Consider the following 23,260-nt stretch of genomic DNA (forward strand, 5'->3'; position numbering starts at 1 on the left):
TAACAGTGAAGCAAGTCAGCTTGTGTCCCACAAGGCTGGGAAAGACTAAGTGTTGTATATACTTGGGCTTTCTTATTTCTGAATGGAAGGGTAGGCAAGCTTTGAGCTTTGCTATGACCTGTCTGTGTGGCTTTCTTTTCCTCCTATGAAACACAGGCACAAATTCCTTTTTTTTAGGGATTCCAGATCATGTCTTCCAAGAAGCCTTTCCTACCTGAAGACATTCTGTAATGAGGATGGCTACTTGAAGGCTTTTCAGATAGTGAAGTCCGGGCATCTATTCCAGCCCATAGGGACAGATTTTCAAGCAGGTTAAGCAACATATAGAGCAGGAGTAGGTAAAATGGTGGATCCAGCTGGGAGCTGGACTCCATTTGCCAGCAGTCCCTGCCCATGTCACTGCAGCCAGTTTTCATGGAGACGGTAGTAGTGGCAGTGCTGTGACAGTGTGGGACCAAGGTTTCCAAAGAGACCAGCACTGCCTGGGCATGCAGCTGGGTGGGGAGCTGCTCTGGGGCTGGCAACTTGCAGTGGTAACAGCATGGTCCGGAGCTGGGGCAGAGCTGCAAGCCACTGCCTGCATGCCCCTGCCTGAAACATGCAGGCAGCAGATAGCAGTTCTGCCTTGGTTCTGGACCACACTGTCCCTGCTGCAAGATCCCAGCCTCGGTTCAAGTCCTTCCCGGCTGCACACCCTATCAGCCTTACTGGGGCCAGTCTCCATGGGAACCCTGGCCCCCTGCTATCATGGCCCCACTGCTCTGGGATCTCCATGGATACCGGCCATAGCAGCACATGCAAAAGATTCTGGGAAATGGAGTGTGCTGCGGGCCCAATCTGACCCACAACCCAGACTTTGCCCATTCCTGGTATTGAGCCTTCTTTCTGTCCCTAATATTGTTTATGACTTTTTCCTGATGTTTTTGTAATGCAAAAAACCACATACAACATTAGAAGAACTCACCTTCCCCCACTCAAGGGAATCATATCACAATGGAGTGTAAATAGATGTGGATGTCTCTGACCCAGTGTTGAAGTGTTTCCAAGCATACACTGAAAGGACAAACATTGCAAAAAGAGGAAGTGTGGTTGTGTAACACATTTGGCTGTGTGCACATGTGAGTCAGGCTATTACATGGGGTGACTTAGGATGCCATTGTGAGACTTAGATGCCTAAAGATTGTGTAAGTGTCATGTTCATGTCTTAGCAGGCAAATACAGTTCTTTTCTTAATCTCCAGTTCAATAATGTGTTTCAGCACATGTATATATTTTACTAACCATATATGCGTTAAACACTAAAATAGAAAATTAGAGCCAGATTTACCCCTGAGCACAAATGAACTGGAAAAGCACATAAGGCATGCTTCATAGCTAATATGAATTGTTATATAATAGTGTGGAGTGTGTACACGCTGTATTTTCTTTATGAAAATCTGAAATTTTCTTTTTTGTGTTCTTTATAAACCAAGAGTATGAGCATTTGTGTCCAGATGGTTTTGCTCCAATAATGACTTCAGGAGCAGATCTGTTACACTGATGAGTACTCTAAAACCACTGACAGACATTCACTTAAAGGCATGATAGGATCCCCAGTCCCAACAACTGTGTCCTGCCATGCACCATGTGGCCCAATCCCAACTGTGACATATTTGCCAAGCAGGGGGACCCTGGGATCATGATTCTAGCTTCCCCCTGAAGAAGCACATTGAAAGCTGGGTGCTCAACAATCAGCTGGTTATCAGAGCTGGGGGTAGGGGAAGGGGTTAACCCAAGGAGATCCCGGGGTCAAAAAAACCTGAGCAAAAAAAAAGCAGAGCGGCACACATGGGGGCAGTGTGTGCCCCCCAAAACTGAGGCCTGGCCAGCTGGAGCCACACACTGTCTGCCAGGCAGACTCCAAGTGGCAGGATCGCCGTCACTGCAGCCCCAGGAGGCCCCCAGGACCCCAGGTAAAGCTGCTGGGGCCAGCACTAAGCTGGCCTCATCCTCTCCTACCCCACCCCGGGGTAACCTGTCACATGCCGGAGGGTGTATGGTCCCTGCGGAAACAAATGTTCATGCTTGTGTGCTACAGTGTCAGTCCTGGCAAACTTATCTCTGGAATTGAGCAGCTTCCATTAAGAAGCTTCTGGAACAATCCCTACCAATAATTCTTTTAATTTTTCTAATCTAAAAAAACATGCCGCGAAAAATCTTATTTTCCAAACAAGAATGTAAAAATCTTGAAACAGAGACATCTTGGTACTAATGTAGTGAAAGAGGTCCTTGGAGTGTGTAGGAGGGATACAGTTACAATCACCTGAGTAGTATTGCTATCCTCTCTAGTTTGGAAGCAATCCAATACCTCATTCAGATATATTTTTGAGGATTAAAACAGCATGGCCATTCCTGCTGACTTTGTTCAGCTCCCTAGCAAATATCGTAATGTGCATTATGTTCCTTTTTGGCACTATGCTCCCTGCGTTGTTTTTTTTTTTTTTTCCATTCTGTGTTTTAACAGTTTCCAGTAACCTGAAAAAAAAATCATTTCATGAAAAGTAACACCAGCAAAAAGCATTAATACTGACTGCGGTAGAAATACTTTTTTTTTGACTTGTGATAGTGAAAAATAGGAGTCATATAATGATTGTAAATAGAGACCAAAAAAGCTGGTTAGGAACATCATATGGAATAACCAGTTTGGTTCATATTAGATTGTTCTGTGATTTCTTCACATGATAAAATCCTCCATTTGACATGCTACTATATTGACCTTTAAGTTTATGGAGTCAAGAGAACACTTACATAACTGAGAATAGCAAAGCCGAATGGAAAAAAAACATGATGGAACGGAATCTGTTGTCAAATGACAAGTGATATTAAAGAACTATAAACTATTTCCAGAAGTGCTGTTTTTTACCAAATCCCTCTACAGCATAAAGAGATCAACTGTTTTCTGTAAAGGACCTTACAAGTTGACGCATTATGACAAATAGTCCCTGTCCTTCACCTGCGAAGGATAAATGATGACTTTGTTGTAGACAGCTGCTGTGAACAGTCCATGAAGAGGTGACCACAGATGAGCAGAAAACAGATAGGCTTTTTAATAGACAATAACATTAATCAATTGAAAATAGTGGTGTTAATATAAAAATCAAAATATGTGATGAGTGTGGCTCCAGCTGGCCAGGCTTCGGTTTTGGGGGGCACACACTGCCCCCATGTGTGCTGCTCTGCTTTTTTTTGCTCAGGTTTTTTTGACCCGGGGATCTCCTGGGGTCAAGCCCTCCCCCTGCCCCCCGCTCTGCTACCTTGCAGCGTGAAGAATTGCTGAATGTACAGTATGTGGTATTACAGATGTGCCTGTGGTGCCACACACCACACGGCTACACTCATCTTGACATGGCCTGTGAGCTGGTGTCTTAGGCCCCTCTACATGTTACCTTTATTAATTGCATGTGTAATAGGATGCTCTGGTCTTTTAAAGGCTGGTGCCAGCTAACTCTATTCTAAAAAAATAACCCTTTCAAAAAGCAGGTTGTTCTGAGAAGACTCCTAGAACAAGCTGGGCATGAGGGCTGATGCTTGATTTATATGACTACTAGCTGTGGATTATAAAGGAGGAGTTTAAACTCACATAAGGGGAGTCCAGTAACTCATGTAAGGGTAAAAGTTGGGTCATGTGGGAGGTAAGGAGAGGGACCTTAACCACAGTGGTAAATAATAAGTCTGGGGAAAGAGCTCAAGTCCAGGAACAAAGGAAAAGAAAAGATCCAAGGGGAGGTGTCCTTCCAAGGTCCAGTGTGGGACTAAAGACTTCAACAGGGGAAGCTGAGAGAGAGGCAGAATCTGAAACCAGAATAAAGTGAAAGCCTTGAAGGAGGAATAACTTGAGTCTCAATAGCCCAATGATTTATATTTTTATTGTGTGAGGCTTTAACAACTGAGACATCATGAAGAAAGAATATGTTATATGAAAACTCTTTATTTGCTCTGACCTGACTGGCAAATCAAGCAGGGGTTAAAGGGGAAAGGCTGAGCACTACTGTGCCCTTCTCTAGAGATGCCCCTTACAACACCATCCAAAAAGCTGGCTGTCCAGTGCTGCTTTACCAAAGGGTAAAGTGATTTTTTTCCCATCAACAACTGAGCCAATGGCTTGTCTTGTTGTTGTTGCTCTTGTGTGTGTGTGTGTGTGTGTGTGTGTGTGTGTGTGTGTTTGTGTGTCTCCCTTCCCCTCCCCCCGCAATCAAAGAGTTTAGATTCTCCTGGGCTCAGAGTCTGTTGTAGAAGGGGATAATTTCTGGCTCATCATGGGCATCTTGTGAATCAAAATGAGTACAGGGGATAGAATTGTACAGAAAGAAAGAAGATGGGCCCAGAATTTCACCTGTTGTCATAATTACTGGCTCCCAGGACCATAAGAAAATAGGGCTAGAAGGGACCTGAAGGGATCATCTAAGCCAGGCCCCTATTCAAGGCAGAACCATCTCTGACTACCATTCCAGCCAAGTGTCTGTCAAGCCTGCTCATTAAAACATCCAGAGATAGCCATTCCACAACTTCTCTAGGTAGCCATTACTTCCCAACCCTCATAGTCAGAAAGCTCTTCCTAATCTCTAAGTAAAATGTCTTCTGCTGTAGTTTGAGACCATTGCTCCTAGTCCTGTTCTCTACAGACACAGAAAAGAGTCTCTCCCTGTACACTCTTTAATCTCCATTTGGGCATTCAGTCTTCTCCTGGCTAAAGAACCTGAGTTCCTTAGGCCTTTCATTTTAAGTCATGCTTCCTAGGTCTCTAAGAGATCTTGTCAGGTCCAACAAGGGTATGATGGGTAGCTGGAGCATGTCTTTGGAGTAGAGAGAAGTTGAAAGGGTAACAGGTAATGCTCTGGAGGGAGTCCAGCAGGCTATTGTTTTCTTGTTTGAGTTTTCACAAAGGATGCAAGAAGGAGGGAAATTTGGAATGATTTAGTGCGTCTATGTTCTGTTCAGAGGAGAGTGAGAATTCACTTCTTTATGGTCCTCCCTCCCTGGCTCACTTTGCGAATAGTACGAAATGTGCTTCTGAGGCTGTCCTGTGATACTCTCCCATTACAGAAGTAAAGGTTTCATTCTTCTCTAGGGACAGGACACCGGATAAAATAGTGACTATTTTTCAAAGTCTGATGCTATCCACTGGTCCTGATACAAGAATAGAAAAAGAAAAGAAATAAACACTGAACCTGTCTTGAAAAACAAAAAGCAATAATAAAGAGTACTCCTTTAGGCAAAAGCTGGCTACTGGAACTGATTGACATTACATTTCAGTGTCTATATATGTTTTGTCTTCATATAATTGCTGGATGGTTTTTAGCCGTTCTCTTTGCTCTATGATTCTTGCTGTATTGATTGCCTTCACTGGCAGATTTGTTTTGCTGCTTTTTTTTTTTTTTATCTATTATGATCTATCTGTCCTTCTACCACCTTTCCTATTCCTTCCACATCATACTCTCCCTCCTCTAGCTACTTGATTCTTAGTGTAAGATTTTATATCCTCTCTGCTGTCCTCATCAGATTATTATTGTTCAACAGAGAGGCAAACGGATGTCAGGGCCTGCATGTCATCTTCCTGCTGCAGAAGAAATCGTTGATGATTGTATTTGAAATGTAGCTTGTTTGCTTGCACGCGCATCCGTTCTGGGTTAGGTAGTCACAAATGGAATGCAGGCAATCCCTGTTTCTGGAATCTCAGCCCAGATGACAATACCCATTTCCTAAGGGGTGACTTTCTAAAGAATTGACTCTACTTAAAGGGATGAAGGCAGAGAGTAAAATCACCTTGCTGCTTGTCACAATTTCCTACAAAGAAACTGCAACAGAAACTAAAAAATATGGTTGTTTTCTCAAGACTGAAAACCTACAAGCCCGTGTAGAACTGCACCATCTGTTGACTCTGGCTATAACAAACTCTCCCACACTTGTCTCCCATTACTCCTACCCTGCCTGATCTCAGATATATTCCACCTTCTTCCTTACTGCCATCATGTGTCATTGCCCTGTTCTATCCCCTTGCACCCATGTCTCCTGAAATCCTTTATCCTCTCAATATGAACTCATTCCAGTCTCATCACCAGATCCTCCCTCCCATCTAAGTTCTTTCTAGGGTGCTCACTCCATCTGAAACTCTCCAGAATTTGTGATCTACCAATTATTTTGCTCGCTGAAACAAAGTCCTGTTTGAACTTGAGGTACTGTCTTTCATTTTTTCACTCCAGCCATTTTGTAGTGGTACTGGGCTTCTTTCTCATCCCTTGGCTGTATCCACCCCATGTCTTTTCCCTCCCATTCATTGTCCACTTCTTACGCTAACTTTCTCATTAACCTCTTATTGGACAAGCCCTGAGCTTCTGTTTCATTCTTCTTTTCTTAGATTTGCAACAGGCTATGGCACATTCTACTTTCAACAACTGTGGAAACAAGGAAGGTAAGTCATACTTATGAGCAGGGGCTGGATCCAGGAATGTAATAACAGTTAAAAGAATTTAAAGTTCCTAACAGTAAATATCAATGAAGATGATCTCCACTTACGATGCTGTACCTAGAGGGTGAATGCAGTCCTTGGCTGTATATATCCCTAGGGAGTATAGAGTGAAGGACTGTATGCAAAACATACTGACACCATTGTAAAATAGGACCAAATATGCAACATAAACCCCTATGCTGGTTTAACTTCTTAGAATCAAGTATTGAATTATTCCAGGGGAGAAACAGCAGTAAAAATACACTGGGATTCACAGTTTATTGTTGGATAGATGACTATTTACTCATTGCAAACTTTCCATAACATGCTCAACTACAACCTAATGCTATAGCAGGTACTCTGGTTATCTGTGTCTCTAGATCCCGAGAAATCTTTTATCAGTGTACAAAACCGATGTAAATCCATATATTGGTGTTCTCAAGAAGTGTATTCCAGCAGCAAAATGTTATTAAGTCTACATATATCTTTAATGAGAACTTTAGTGGATTATTCCCTTCAGTTCTGATGTCCACATTTCAAAAAGGATATCGATAAATCAGAAATGATTTAGAAAAAAGCATTTGATATTTAGAAAATGTCTGTAATGAGAGGCTTAGGAAAGTTAATCAATTTGCCTTATCCACAAAAATGTTAAGTGGACTTGCTAACATGGTTTAAGTACATACTGGAGAGGATATTCCTGAAAATAGAAAGCTCTTTAATTTAGCAGAAATCTAACAAGATCCTCTGTTTGGAAGTTGAAACTGAAAAAAATTGTAAAGTTTTAATGGATAGGGTTATTTTCCAAGCAAATAATTATCATAGGCTGCCATGGCATCTCTATCACTGGAAGCCTTTGGGATAGGATATACTGCAACTCAAGCTGACCTTGTAGGCTTTTTGCAAGAATTACTGGGTAAGACTTGTTGACAAAAGTCAGCTTCACAGACCGTGATGGTCCAGTCTGGGCCTAGAATCCCTAACCACCATTGATCACCCCACAACTTCCTTGTCCTCCCTTAGTGCTTTCTTAATTTTTCTCCAAATATTTTTCTTGGCAGAGTCCATTTGTTCCCTTCCCTGTCAATTCCACAGGATTATGTTGTTTGCATCTTCTTTCTCAACACCCTGTCCCTGAGAAATCTCATCAATTTGCATGGCTTTATCTGTTACAAAGCTGTCCAAATGGCAGCCCACAGGCCACATGAATCCCACAAAGAGCAATCATGTGGTCCCTGGGCCCCCACAGCTGTCTCACCCACTGCCATGCAGTGGGGAAGGGCCTGGTGGGGGAGGAGCTGTGTGTCATCAGCCCTGCCTGAGTGGCAATGAGGCAGAAGGCCATGTGCTGATGGGGTTCCCACTGGGGGAATGATTTAGTGGGGGGTTGAATCCCAGGGGCCTGCCCCTGCAGTATATGGTCAATGCTGCAGCCACACTGAAGTTGGACAGCCTTGATCCACTATATCTGTCCTGACACCTCTATTCCATTCATACCTGTGCTTGCCTCCTTCTGTCCCATTCTTCCCACTTGACTCTATTTCACCATTACACATTTAAGTGGCATTTACATGGCCATGTAATGGCAATTATTGGCATTTATTCACTGTTCAGATTCTGTTTCTATCTGTGGGACACTAAGATCACCCTACACATGCACCTACCAGAAGTAAGATGGCCTAGTGAGTAGAGCACTTGCTCAGGGACTAGGAGATGCAGGTTTTAGGACCCTTTCACTGTGAGGAAATTTGAACTTTTTTAGCAAAGTGCTTTAATCACTAGGTAACAGGCTAAGCATTGCACCCTTCAGCCCTCCACCTGAAACTAGCCTACTGCACCCTACATTTAATATTCATTGACTGAATATGACTGCAATATTTTATGTCCCAGTTTGGTTAGGGGTAGGAACCTAGGCCAGAAGCCAAAGACCCCTCCCATCCAGAGCAGCCTCCCTCTTACTAAAGCACCCTCCCTCTGGCTTATGTCTTTTCCTGGCCCCGAATATCTTCATCTCCTGACTGTCCAATTTTGTGTTTTTTCTGTGACCTAGCCAGTTTAATTTTTGTGGCCAAGTGATTCTGCTCCTCCCAGGTATCTGCACAGCCAGAGTACATGTTGTTGAATATGCTCAGTAAGGTAGTGCAAGGCAAATGCAGATCCATGAAATCCCAACTGTGAACATGTACCCAAAAAATCCCATTTTGCAGCTATATAAATGACACTTAGGTATATGAATGTCCAGTAGGATTTAGCCTTTTCTCAACACACATCTAGATGGCCACACTGATAACTTGAGCTTAATGTTGTCAAAAGTCCACTGATTAATTTTTCTCCCCAAAACATTTTGAGCCAGATGCTCAGCTGGTGTAAATCTTCAGTTTCCAGCCCATGGAGTTTAACAACCTTTACTGACAGATCTCCCTGACCTTTGCCTTATCTGTCACTATTATGCCCAAGCTCAACAGGGGACTTATTCAACACTTCTGGAAGCTAGATTTAAGGGGACAAGGAGCTGAAGCCCAGAGAGGTTGTCTAGAGGGATCAACCAAATAGAAGAATAGGCTGAAAACATAAAAGAAGGTGCATGAAGGAGGAAAAAATCCCCAAAGGTAAAGAATAAAAGTGAGAGGAGACAGACAACTGCTTGTGAAACAGAGATGAGTGGGAGGCAGCAGATAACCATCAGAAAATATTCTAGACTTTCATTCTCAAAACCTCCCTCTTCTACATCATTGCTTTCAGGGAACCATTTTTTTCAGATAGTTCAGCTGATATATAAAATGGAGAATGATATAAGTCAACTCACTTTGTGGGGAATCCCTTGACTCTTTCCCTGATTTGGTGTATCATAAGCTAATAAAGATATAATTCAATAATGGGTCTCAACAGAAGTACTTCCAAAAATATGTAGGTTCTTCTGAGAAAGGAAAACACAGGATTTTATTGTTTGGGGATTTCTTTGGTTGGTTATACACTTATTGGAGTGGTAGAATGACTTTAATGTTTGTGTTGTTTGATTTGTGTTGAACTTATTTATTGTGACTCATAGAAATAATAAAATAGAGAATCTGGCCGCCTAATTTTTTTTCCACAAGATTAATTGGTACGCTCATCATTAGTGTCCTATGCTTAGAACTCATTCAGACTCCTCAGCATTCTGCACTGAAATGGTTTCAGAGGAGGACAACAATGATGGAACAGAAACTATTGTGAAGGATGCCCACCCACCCGCTCTGTAGAATGAAAACAATTTGGTGTACTTGGCTTGGCTTTGCAATTTGACTTAACTACTCTGCATCGTAAGTGCTTAACAAGCATAAAAGGCAAAAGAATATTACAAGTATCTAATGTTGTACATTGCATTTGTATGCATACCAGAGTATAAATATGTGAGACATGTGCTTAGACTATTAATCAAATTCTTTATTAAGCTTTTGAAACAGTATGAATCTATGAATAATGCATCATTTCATAACACACTGTTCACCTTATTTAAAAACATGGGGCTCTATGATTAAACATCTACAAAGCCACCCCTATACATTGAATTTGGGAGGAGGGTGGTTTTCTGCAAAGATTTACTGAAACATTTGAAAACAATTCTAATAAGCAACATGCCGTTGAATCTGCCACTTCATGAATAGAGCTGGTAGTAAAGCATCCCACAGCTGCAATCAACAGGATCTATCTACAGCAATAATTTTAGATCAAGTGCTTTGTATTTGCTTACAAAGCACCCTCTGCTGTTTGAGCTGCTACATGTTTTGTAGATAAAGCTACTTCTTGGAAGGATCAAAAAACCTTTTTAAATGGCCTTTCAGGAACCACAAAAATAACCGTAAACAATCCTATCAGCTCTGCACCCACAAAGCACTATTTGGATAACTTCCATTCGAATGCATTATTACAGAATGCTTCAATTTTTACTGGGATTATCAGATCAGAGGAAGTATTATCAGATCAGTTTTTTGCTCCGTTGTCAGAATTAAGGAGGACAGCCGAAAAAAAAATAGGTAAGGCTGAGTAAAAAGGGCAGCAGAAAATGAACTAATCCAAAGTTTGTGTGTGTGAGAGCTGGCCAAAATAGGAATGTTATTGAACTGAGTATGCAATATGTTGGACCCACCAGGATCACTGTAAGATAACTAAAATAAGTAGTATAAAGAAAGGGGAGTTTGGATCCTTTCTCTGTTGCCTCTGCCTATCTTGACATCAGTGTTTGTAGCAATAAGGTTGAACTGAGTGGTCATCAAGGAATGAAATTTAAATTGAATACAATAATATTTCAAGTTCATAGCTTGATGGCTGTTTTTGGCTAATTTCTGCATCAAGGCACTCATTGACTTATAACTGTAGAGCTTGACCGAAGGTGACTTGACTTTAAAATACACGTTGCAATAGCTACTAATGTGTTCACACTCTCCAGCACCTGATTCTCTTTCCGTTTCCACAAGCATGTTGCTGGTTTCCTTTTCTTGGCTTTATATGTATTCCAATTACCTCATACTATTTCCCTTGTAGAAAACTTTATGACCTTAAATTAGCAAACAGATTCCAGGATATGAAGGTGAGAACAGTGACTCAGTTTCTCAGCTGGTAAGAATTGGTGTAACCCATTACTAAACCCATTAAGACTAGCTGAGGATCTTGGTGACACATGCCCACATTTTGTATAAAAAATTCAAAGGGGAAGGATAAATAACAAAATCTGTTATGGGTGTTTAAGTTTTCAGGGGCTTTCCATTTTTAGGATTGTATATTATTTTGCTGTCATGAACTGTGCTTTTTGTATAGCTGGAAATTATCTCATGCATGTTGGATGTTACTGGGCACATCTACACCTGATGCTACATGACTGCAGCAATGTGCTATGGCAACGTAGTGTTCACGGGCAAAAGCTGTGATGCCACCACTACTTCACTGTAGCAATGGACTCTTTCAGTGTGGTGTACTGCTATGGTAACATAGGGTGCGTCCACACATGCAAGCACATGCACTTGCAGCAGCTCAAATAGCAGCAGTATAAAAAGCTGTTTTGTCCTGGCCCCATCAGTACAAAAGCGGTCCTGGCAAGTAGCTTCAGGGCTACTCATTCTCAGGAGCTTCTGGGGCCCAGCCAATTGGCACCTGGGGACACTACCCCTTGTGCCAGCTGGATTGCTGATGCAGCCCTGAGAGTTCCCTGCACCCTCTACCCACTGCCGCAGTCTGGCAGTGGGGGCTGTTGCCTGGCTGTGGCCTGCTGCGCACCTGCCAGACCCAGATGAGGCATCTGCCTCTCCAGGCCAGCTGCCAGTGGACTGTGGCTGCAGGGTTGGCCTTTGTGTGGCACTACTGCCATGTGTGTCCCCTGCCCAGCCATCTGGGCAGCTATTACATGGAAGATGTTCCAGATGTAGTGGCCTGCTTTGAACTGTCAAAGTGTGTCCTCCTGTCCCCATTCAGCCAGGAGGTCACCCACTTCAGCTGGGTCCAAGGTGCCAGATCTGAGCAGGCAGGGTCCTGCCACTGGCCTCCCTAGCAGGAATTCTGATGTTCCCTATTGGCAAACTGAAAAATCCCCGATTAAAAAACCCCTGAAGTCACTCTGTAAAATACCCCAAAATCCATGTTCCTCCACAATTAAAACAAAAGACCACTATGAAGAGAGAGACAGAGATCAGTTGGACAATGTTTTATTGATATATCTACAGCATTAAAGCAATTTGGAAGACTACCAGTGTCTGTAGGACATAAGGAAAAATTCCTTTACTGTCCGAGCCCCCAAAGTCTGGAACAGCCTGCCATCGGAGGTAGTTCAAGCACCTACATTGAACACCTTCAAGAGTAAATTGGATATTTATCTTGCTGGGATCCTATGACCCCAGCTGACTTCCTGCCCGTTGGGTGGGGGGGCTGGACTGGATGATCTTCCGAGGTCCCTTCCAGCCCTAATGTCTATGAAATCTATGAAAACTATAATAATAAAATGAACTCTAAATACATGTTTCATGAATACATGAATATATATTTTGCTGCCTCCTACAGGGGCTATGGTCCTCCAACAGGGACTACCCGTTCTGCAAGGCCCACATGCCCTGCCCCAGCCCCGCTTACTCCCCCAGCCCCCTGGATTGCTGCCCCACCTGGCCCCATCCCCTGCCAGCTCCTGCAGCCCCCCAGTGGCTACTCCACCAAGCCCTACCCCTTTCTTGCTCCAGACCTCCAACCAATGCCCCATCCAGCCCCACCCCCAGACGACGCGTGCCCCCACGGCGGCTGGGGCTGCGCTCCGGTGTCGCTTGCCCTTTGCCTCTCCACCCCCCTGCTGCTTCCCCAAACTCCCCAATGGCTGTTTGCCCAGCCCCATCTCACACTCACACCCCCAGCCCCACACGGGTGCCCCCCAGCCTCCAGCACTTAAAAAAAAGGCTCTACTCACCAAGCAGGGGCTGTGGGGCCTCCGGGCAGTGGGGTGCAGAAGAGCCCAGGCTGGGGCTGCTACCCTGTCCTGCACTGTGTGAGTGGGGCCCCAGTGACCCTGATGATAGCTCAAACTGCCTATAAGTGCTGGGAGATGGTTTTGTTTTGTTTTTCCCCGATACTGGGATGGGGGGCAGGAATGAGGGGGGGGCAGGAGACTGGGGGGGATGGGGCTGGGCAGGGAAGGGATTATGGGGGCCAGGTGGGGAAGGCTTCAAGGGGCTGGGGGAGCAGGCAGGGCCAGTGGGGTTCCCTCCCATGGTCCTCCCCTAACCCTTTACTTACTGGCAGTGGAGCCTGGATCCAGCTCCTTGCTGCTGGCACACTGCCTGCCCTTATGGGCTGGCAGCATGCTTCAGCATCAGGGTGAGGGGTAACCATAGGGATGCTCTGGCAGCCAGAGCATCTCTATGGAGGACCCAGCCTCCAGTTGCCGCAGGCTATGGTTTGGGACCATGCCTTGCCTCACTTTTTTTCTGCATGGGTTTTTTTTTTTTTTTTTTTTTTTTGACTCCTGGATATCCAGGGATCTAATTTTGCCCTCACGCGGCAAACTTGCAGCACAGGGAACATTTTCTCATTCCTGCATGTGCCTATTTCAGCATCTCAAAGGGGTTTGAGATGCTGCAAGAGCCATGTGTGGGCTCATCTGGACATTCCCATAGGGGCTAAAAATAAGTGTGCACCACCAGCATGGCACAGTATTGGGTTATTACTGTGCCATTATTTAGTACTTTCAAAAGGAAGTACTAAATGATGGTTCAGTAACAATGGTGCCGTAGGGACACACAGATGTGCCCACTATGACCTAAAGACTATATTTGGAAGCTCTTACCCACTTTGAATATTCAAGGGAGATTTTGGTATATTCTGTTGCTACTCTAAACATGAGTACATCAGAATCTGGCCATGAGTATTTGATGGAGCTCCTTGGTAATTCTGTGTAGAAAATGTTGTCTGCAATGTTGAAATTTTCCATGAGACAACTGATGGAAAATCAAATATATGTTGAATGGAACCAGAATGTTTCATTTCAAGTCAAATCAGTATTAAATTGGTGTTGCAGTGCCTCATGCTTACATCTGAGATTGTCTCATACCCCCAGTCCTCCCCTATGCTTTAGTCATTCTCTGGTTTACATGATGCACAGTCCTCTGCCCTCTGACTGAGACACGTGATATATTCTGGAAATCAGCTGCATCATGGGAGATGTATTCAGTCAGTTAATTAGTCTGCTTTATATCCCACTCATTAATTGCTCTTAAATAAGACTGAAAGACACACAGTTGTTTCCCTAGTTGACACTTTTCCTGGATTTTAATTAGCTAACAGGCAGCATTTTGAAAGAACAAAATGCAGCTAAACAAGTGCTAACACAACTCAATACACTGTTGTGTATTATCACTCTTTCATTATGGGCCACCCACTAGGTTCAGGCCCTGCAATAGTACCAAAGCAATTTGGCTTTGTCTTTCTTCAAGAGTACTTTTGGATAAGCTATAGCCTGTGCTTTGAAATAAGTGGCCTAAATTTGCTAATATGATTCATGATTTTGGGTACCCAACTTATGATAACTTAAAGAAACCTGATCTTCAGAAAGCACAGTGCAGCTGCCTATGAAAGAAGAACTCTGTTAAGAGTCTTACAGATGGACACTCAAAATGACAAGTGAATTTTGAAAATTAAAGCCAAAGTATGTCATAGCTGTACATTGAGGTCAGACTGTCAGAAATATTTGCATCAACCTAACTCTGCTCCCAAGGAAAACACTGGGGAAAAGTCTAGTTGACAGCAATGGGACAAAGTTAGGTTAATGATCAGGTATTTTGAACCCCACTTTGCATCTTCTGCATTTGCATTTATTTGTTTTGGGCCAAAATACAGCCCAATTTAATTATTTGATTCCCCAAGATATGGCAAAGGTTGTCTATGACTCTTGAGAAAATACAATGAACTGTCAAGAAACCAATTTTCTGTATATATATTTTTCACTAGAAATGTACTTGTTCACAAGATCCTTTCGATAGAAACTCAAAGTTTTATAGGTATGAGACACCTTGAAATGCCCTTATCAATAGCTCATTTAGGCTTCAGGTTTTCCCTGCAGGTCTCTTTCTGTGTATGTTGAGCAATGAATAAACAACTAACCTGAAAGGTAACAATGGTCAGAATTTCCGATGTAATCAACCTTCTATAAGTAGAATAAATCAGTGGATACAAAGAGAATAATATTTACAGAAAATCCCATACCAATGAATGTCTATTAACTGATCATAAATAACAACAAATAGGCAGTCACCAGGGATTTCCTTTGTATGAGCCCATTTTTACAGCAGAAATTTTTCTTTGCTTCATTTACATTAGATGTCTGTCAGTCTGCCAAGTGGTAAAATGTATACTTCAAATTCATTCTAATACCATCCCAGAGACCTAAAAAAGTTTTGGCACTGTGATTTGCAAAGTGTTATATAACATTGAGAAGTTTAAGAGGAAAATGTTCAATGACCGTGTGAAATGCAGAGGTATTACACAGCATTACAAGGCTCATCAAGTGATTGGTTTAGCAAGAAAAAACCCATGATTCAAGGATGGACCAGTAAATGATCGAACATCTAAAAATCTATACTGCAGTTGTCAAACATATGCCCTACTGCAGCCTCTGGAGCCCCATAGTCCAGGCCCCAGTACTGCCCTATTGACTCACATGCTGCACCAGACCAGCCCCACGTGCAATGCCTAGGACTCACACCACCCATAATGCTGCCTATCTCGCTGAGGATGTGGAGCCACTACAATGCGGCCTCTTGACCTATTGGGCAACCCTCAGCCAGATGTGGCAGGATATGGCCACAGTTGCCCAGGAACACCTGTCCTGTCCATCGACCAGTGGTCCCAAAGAGGGGTTTCAGCATTGCTGGGGATGTTGTGACACCACATTGCACCTCCTTGGATCCTGGTTTGGTGGAGCAACTTGTGTTCCTGAAAGTGAACCTCCCACTGCTGGGGTTCCCCAAGCTCTGCCACCCTCCTCATTCTGCACCTGTTTCCTTTCTTTAGTTGCTTTCACAGCCATTTAATGCTGCAATCTCAGAGCTGGAGGCAGCAGTTTTATTTTTCACCAGCCAGCAGGGGAAGAACATGTCTCTGCTGAGCTCCCATGCCAGGACAAACTTGGAGGTATGAGCTGGGGCTATGGGGAAGGAGGAGGCCCCAGGCCCTGGGCATGACCTAAAATTGCTCCCTGTCAGGGTAAGGAGGCCTGGCGGTACTGCTGGTGGCATGCCAGCCCCAGGAAATGCCAGGACTGCTAACCTCCCTGGTGAAAGGTGGGTAGGGGACACCTGATAATCTCTAGCCACCTCATAAATGCACAGTCTTGGCTGGGGAAAGCCATCTGTGAGGCCTGGGATTCAGTGTAGGAGAGGTATGGAACTATGGAATGGAACGGATATCAGCCCTAGACATCAGGGGCCTAAAAGGGCAGTCTCCCATCTGGGCAACATCCCAGATGGGAGACTGGGACAGTTTTCCATGAAGAGCAAGAGACTTGGGATTCCAAATGGCCTGAAGGGGAGGCCTTCCCAGGCCAAGGGTCAGTGAGGACCTAGTCAGGGAACTTCTGGTGGGACTGGATGTATTTAAATCAGCAGGTCCTGATGATCTCAACACCAGAGTGCTGAGGGAGTTAGAGGTCATAGCAGGACCCCTGGCACAGCTTTACGAGCACTCATGGTGCTCTGGCATTGGCCCTTTTCCAGTCCTCTGGCACAATGTGGTTCCCATTTTCAAAAAAGGCAGGAAGGAGGACCCAGGAAATTATAGGCCAGTTAGTCTTACCTCGGTCCTGTGTAAGCTTTTTGAGAGAATTATCTTGGTGCATGTCCATGAGGGGCCAGCAGGGGAGATTATGCTTAGGGGCAACTGATATAGGTTCATTAGAGGCAGGTCTTGTCAGACCAACTTGGTGACCTTCTATGACCAGGTCACAAAATCCTTAGACACAGGTGTAGCAGTGGACGTAGTCTTTCTGAACTTTAGGAAGGCCTTTGACACGGTCTCTCACCCCATTCTCATTAAAAAACTAAGAGACTGTTGCACTGATACCTACACAGTCAGATGGGTCACTAGTTGGCTGGAGGACTGCACCCAGAGAGTGGTGGTAGATGGGTCTTATTCAACCTGTAGGGATGTGGGCAGTGGGGTTCCCCAGAGCTCGGTCCTCGGGCCTGCATTGTTCAACATTGTCACGGTGCAGGGACCTAGGAGCAGCCGTGATCTCCCTAGCGCCCCCTACCATGCCAAGTTAACTGTTTAGCACCCTCAGTCTCGCCCACCACGTCTTGGTGTTATATATCTTTTAAGGGAGGCTGCCGCACTGTTCCCTATGACACGGTGCTCTATATGTCCTGGCCCCTATCCTATGAGGGGTGACCCGGTGCGCCCCAGCCTTACGGGCTACGCATGCCTCCAACCTCTCCTTTAGCACACCTCAAGCCTTGCAGTTGTATTGGACGTTATCTGGTCAGTTTCCTGTATACACCCTTCACTGGTGCCCCGGGGCTTGTCACGCAACCGGCGCCCCTCTATCCACTAGCCCTCTTGGGCCTACTAATTATATCCGCCCCCTTCCTGGGGTCTGCTCAATATACTCGCTCCTCCTGGGGCCTCTCCACGTACAGACGGCGCCCCTACTGGGGTCTGTCCCGCACTCCTCACCCTCTCTCACCCACACTGGGGCCTCGTAAAATACTGCCCCGCAGGGCCAGGATCACCAGGAAGCCCCACACTCTTGGGTAGCTCCCCTGAAATTATCCTGCTAGCCACCCCTACTGGGGTTGGGGTCAGGACACCCCCAAACGCCACACTCTCTACCACACTAATTATCCCGATAGTCACCCCCACTGGGGTTGGGCCACCCCAAAATGCAGCACTCTTTACCATGCTGGGAGCACCCTCACCTTACTGGGGAGCTCCTAATGAGGCCTCCTCCTTCCCCTACAGCCTCACCCAGTCCTCCAGTATAACAATAACTAAACAGAACCATAAGCCAGCTGGCTGTAACACAACAACAAGCCTCCTGGCTATAACATAGGATCTAGGCCCACCTGACTTTCTTGCAAAGGCCTCCCACAGTCAGGGTTCTCTCCACCCTTACCAGGATGCAGCCCCTTGGGTGTTCCAGCTGCACCACTCATCTCTGCTCGGCTTGGCTGTCTTGCAGAGCTCCTGCACCTCAGACTGCCAGAAGGGAACTGCCCTTAGGCTTTGGCCTGGGCTGTTTATAAAGGCCCAGCTCTGCTCCCTTCTGGTCACGTGACCAGCCTGGCTGCTCCGGCAACCAACACCTGTGCTGTCTCAGGGACCTTCAGCAGCCCTTATTCCTTAATAGGAACAGGGCACCCAAGTGCTCCTGTGACAAACATCTTCATCAGCAGCTTGGATGGTGGGTGGTAAAAAGCACCCTATTCAAATTCACAGATGACACTAAGATGTGGGGGGGAAGTGGGCACGCTAGAAGGGAGGAATAAGCTGCAGTCGGACCTAGACAGGTTACAGGGGTGGGCAGGAATAACAGTCACAAGCTGGCAGAGGGTAGATTCAGACTAGACATCAGGAGGCGCTACTTCATTGTCAGGGTGGCTAGGAACTGGAACCAACTTCCAAGAGAAGTGGTGCAGGCTCCTACCCTGGGGGTCTTTAAAAGGAGGCTGGATGAACACCTTGCCGGGGTTGTTTGACCCCCGGTACTCAGAGGGTCGGACTTGATGATCTGCTTAGGTCTCTTCCGACCCTAGGAACTATGAAACTAGGTCCCAGAGAGGGGACCACAGCTGGAGGGGGTGAAGGACACAATCTGCGAGGCATGGCCACAGTGTAGGACAGGTATGGAGCTGCAGAATGGATGTCACCCCTAGACATCAGGGGCCTAAATGGGCACCTGGGTAACATCTGAATCAATTTTCCATCAAGCCATGCAGGAGAAAGAGGGATGGGAGGTTGGCTCAGAAACATGAGGGCAGGCCAAGATCTAACCAGCACCGGAAGGCCCCCTGTTACAGGCTACCATCCCTTCTGCATTCACCCCATTCTGCCTTAACACACATAAAGTAGACAAGGTTCTTTGGGTCAATCTAATATTTTTTATTAGATCAACTGAATAGTTGGAGAAATATATCTTAGCAAGCTTCTGGATTTTAAAACCCTTTGTCAGGCTGAGGAAGCATCTGCAGTTGGTGTGTGTTCTTCTTGAATGGAATAAATAGTAAAGAAGCCAAAGGTTGGGCTGCAGGCAAGAAAGCCAGTCAGGGAAACTGTAAATTGAGGTGTGAGGGGTAAGAGACAGGTTGGGGGGGGGAAGAAAGGGGGATGTTACACGCAAAAGGGGAGAGGTACCTGGGGAGTCAGATGTCAGGCAGGTTATAGTGTGTCATAAATCCAATGTCTCACTATGAGGGAATACATACTCCTTACTAAATAGCTGTGTAGTCCCATTGGCTCTACATAAGACCTGCATTTGTAGGGAAGTGTTAACTGATGAGCTCTGTAGTTTGCAAAGTTTATGTGGGATAAAAATGCTGAGTCGGAGATCAGCAGTCTGGGGACTGCAGGAGAATTCAAATTGACCTCATCTTAAACATATTCAAATATCTACAGCATTTTGTTTAAAACAGAAAGTTCAGAGCTGTATGAAGAATGACTAGATGTTTCTGTGCGTGGGACAAAAGGAGAGGGAGCCTGGTCCCTCAGTGTGCGGTTCATGCAAACATCTCCACTGGTGCAAAATGAGAACAAAGTGGGTGTAAAATGCTACTGAGTCACAACAGTAGCATTTTATTCACTCTGCACTGGCAAAAATGATTGCGCAAGGTTTAGAACAATACAGGATCCAGCCTTAGGTCTCTGGAGGATGTATTCTTCTCACAACTGTCTCTAATTTTATCCAAATATACATATATATACAATGGTCTGTTATAAACCAATGGATTTAAATTATGGAAATGTTTCATTTAGATGTTTGTGTTGCAATTGAATAAGGGTAGAGTATGGCTGATGTCTCTCCCTGCCCTGCTCCTTTTCCTCCATAATCATCATGCATGCAATATTATATCTTTATTTCTGATCCTTGAAGTCACTTTGATTGCCTCTTCTTCCCAAGAATAGGTGCTCCAGCAAAGTCAGCTACCTCCAAACATGTTCATTTCTATGACAGTGGCATGCAGTACTTCTTGGATGTTGCTTCCTCATTTTACAAGCTTTTGAGTGAATGGATTTAATTCCACAAGATTGTCCAGTGGAAGTCCAATTCCACTGGACTAGTGGGGAGCCCAGCTATAAAGTAATACAATCTAATCACATGCCACAACTCTAACCTCTTCCCACAAAAGTTCACTTCTCTGCTAGGAGGCCAAATGCTGATAGCCTTTCTCAGTTCATGTTTGGATGAACTCCCACAGTCTTCTCTACAACTTGCCTGCTTAAGGACTTCAGGACTTAGCCTATGGTAAATAAAATTAGTTGGCAAGTCCTGAAAAGCTTTTCTTCATTACTCTAGGGTTCTGATCCAGCAAAACATCTAATAACACGCTTACCTTTTACCTCATGTTAGTACAACTTAAATGCCTACTTTAGAAATTTTGCTATCTCAGGGTCTAAGAACAACATCCCCAACAAACCTGCCCAGCTCTCAAGTTAACAGGTCAGATATAACAATGAAGGTGGATAAGTTTGTCTAAGAAGCCTTCCTCAGCTCAGTACCAGGAGCCAGGGACAACTTCAATATCTGCTAGCAACCACCCGGGTGCAAGATACCTCGGAGCTGAAGAAAAGATTGGAGGGCTACATCTCACCTTCAGTACCAGCTGGCATAGTTGTCTAGACATGTAGGGAGAGCACAATGAATCATTTCACGCGGTGGTGTCTACCCCAACTCGACCCCATCCTCATCTGCAGGCCTATGTCATGATTGTACATGGGTATGCCCAGTGGTGTAACTGTGGGGGGGAGGGGTGGGGTGACCAGGTAAGCTACCCTGGGATCCCTGTCATTTCTGGGTATGTCTATGGCATTCCTGGGGACTGACACCAAGAGACAAGCCCGACCTACGCATTTCCAATCTGCCTATGCGGCAAACGTGTGGAGTGGTCACCTCAAGACTGAAGTGGAACATGCACAATGCCACACGCAGGAACATGAAACTGCTAAGATCCTGAGAGTGCCAAAAATGCCTACATCCTTATTTTTTTGTCAAGCAGTACATGTGGAACAGGAGCGAGGGGCAGGCTTGTTTCTCAATAGTAATCTGGCTATCCGTAGCAGCCCCCACCTCCTCCGAAACTATTAACCATATTAGCTGAAGGAAATCACAATCTGGGCACAGATTCCCCTTTTTGCACAGACAGCAAGAACCCTTTGGGTGTTTAGCTGATTTTTTAAAACATCTTTTAAAACCCTCTTAGGGACCATAACTTGAGCATATTGCATTTTAATTTTTAATGTTTATTCATCAAATGTTTTCAGAAATACTGAATCAGAAGAAAACTGCAAGTAAGTAAAAAATTTAAAATGCCCATGTTTTTAATTTACAGTAGAACTATTAAATACATTTATGAGAGGAAACTTATTAGAGAGGCAACCCTCTTTCTTTGTCACAAAAAAGAAACTTTTTAGGTCAAAGCAGTGATGTTTAAATCTGGTTCTTTGGTTTAGCCAGTCTAAACCATGAAGTAACAGTGCAAATGTGGATGTGGTTGTTAAAAAGTGTTTGCTGTTGTATAATTTTCTGTTTATTTCAGAAACTGGTTTATAGGAAAAAATGATTATTTTTTTTCCCTCCTGGTGTGGTGCATAGATTATCCTATGCCATAAAGCCATTTCAACTTTCTACTATTTAGGCTTTTAATTTTCAACATGGCCCTGTGCCTTGTTTTCATGTTAAACTGATATTCTTCACATTTCTTTAGGACATATTAGTGCACTTCAAAAAAGTACAAAAAGTAAAATTCTGATGTCTGCAAATGGTTATGGTATGTTCATGATTGGGGACTTGACAAACTAGAGAAAAATCTATGGTCTTAACTGTACAACAGTAGAAAAATCTGCCAAAAGACATAATGGTTACACTGAATTTTATTGAACAGTCCAAAATATTTGCAGTTTAGCATTGCCAATTAGAAAATACTTGCCAATTAAAAACTGCTTGTAGTGGGGAAAATATTTCTTAGCTTTACAATATCATCAATATTTGTGTCTTCTTGTATCCAGATGCATTTATTGAACAGTTTACACGCAAATAATTATCCTGTCTATCTTGGAATAGCATTTTAATGACCACAGAAATCTAAAGGATCAGCTAATAATGAAGAGGCAATAAGCAGGAAACTTGGTGGTCTTTTGCCCCCCTGCATTTAACATTACCTCCAGAATGAGTGAATGCTTTCTAATAATTAACAGGAGGGACCCATTTACAAACAAAGCAGAATGAATTAATCTTAGTAGCCCAGAGTTTTTTCTCAGTTATACTGGTACCAATCTACACCATGGATGCGATAGCATGGTTATTTCCAAACTTCCACAGTTCTGAAAGAGGAATCTTGCTCACTGTCTCAAATGCCATTTTATATCCACATATTAAGATAGGTATTTTTTTCCTACTGAAATTAAAACTGCAAACAGAACAACAAACCACTATCATCACAAATAGATCATTTTAGTTGCCATGGGTAACTACTGCCAGTAAGGTATTCAGGCACTGGAATAGCAAGCACTGATATCCCGCTTTGAAAGTGCTGACTGTGCGTCACATTGCAAACTTAAATAATTATTATGTGTAGGAGGGTGGTGGCACCAACAGGATATATACTTGTAATGAGTCATTCTTTAAATAGCTTAATTTGTCATCCTCAAATAAAGGTGGGAGGGACTTATCCAGTATGAAAGGCAGTGTGAAAAGCCTGAATTGTTAATAAAGTAAAATAATAGCTAGCCAGCCAGAAAAAGCTGGACAAAAATAAGTTTAATGGTGGTAGGACTAAAGGCAGAAAACTTTATTGAGAAAGGATTACATTTTTAGAGGTTTTATTGGTGCCTGATGAACAGAAAAACACTGTACCTAAAAATATAATACATACAATACCACAAGGTGAGCGGGGGGACCTGCAGTCTGCCCTCCCATCCCTGGCTCCCTCCCCAGCCCGTCTCTCACCCACTGACTCCTCAATTTACATCTTCACTGACTGCCTGTCTTGCATACATGCCAGCCTCTGGCTTCTTTACTATTCATTTAATCCAGGAAGAGCACACACCAACTGCAGATGCT

Source organism: Crocodylus porosus, unplaced genomic scaffold, assembly GCF_001723895.1.
Source record: "Crocodylus porosus isolate Cpor-Errol unplaced genomic scaffold, CroPor_comp1, whole genome shotgun sequence".
Taxonomy (NCBI): Eukaryota; Metazoa; Chordata; order Crocodylia; family Crocodylidae; genus Crocodylus; species Crocodylus porosus.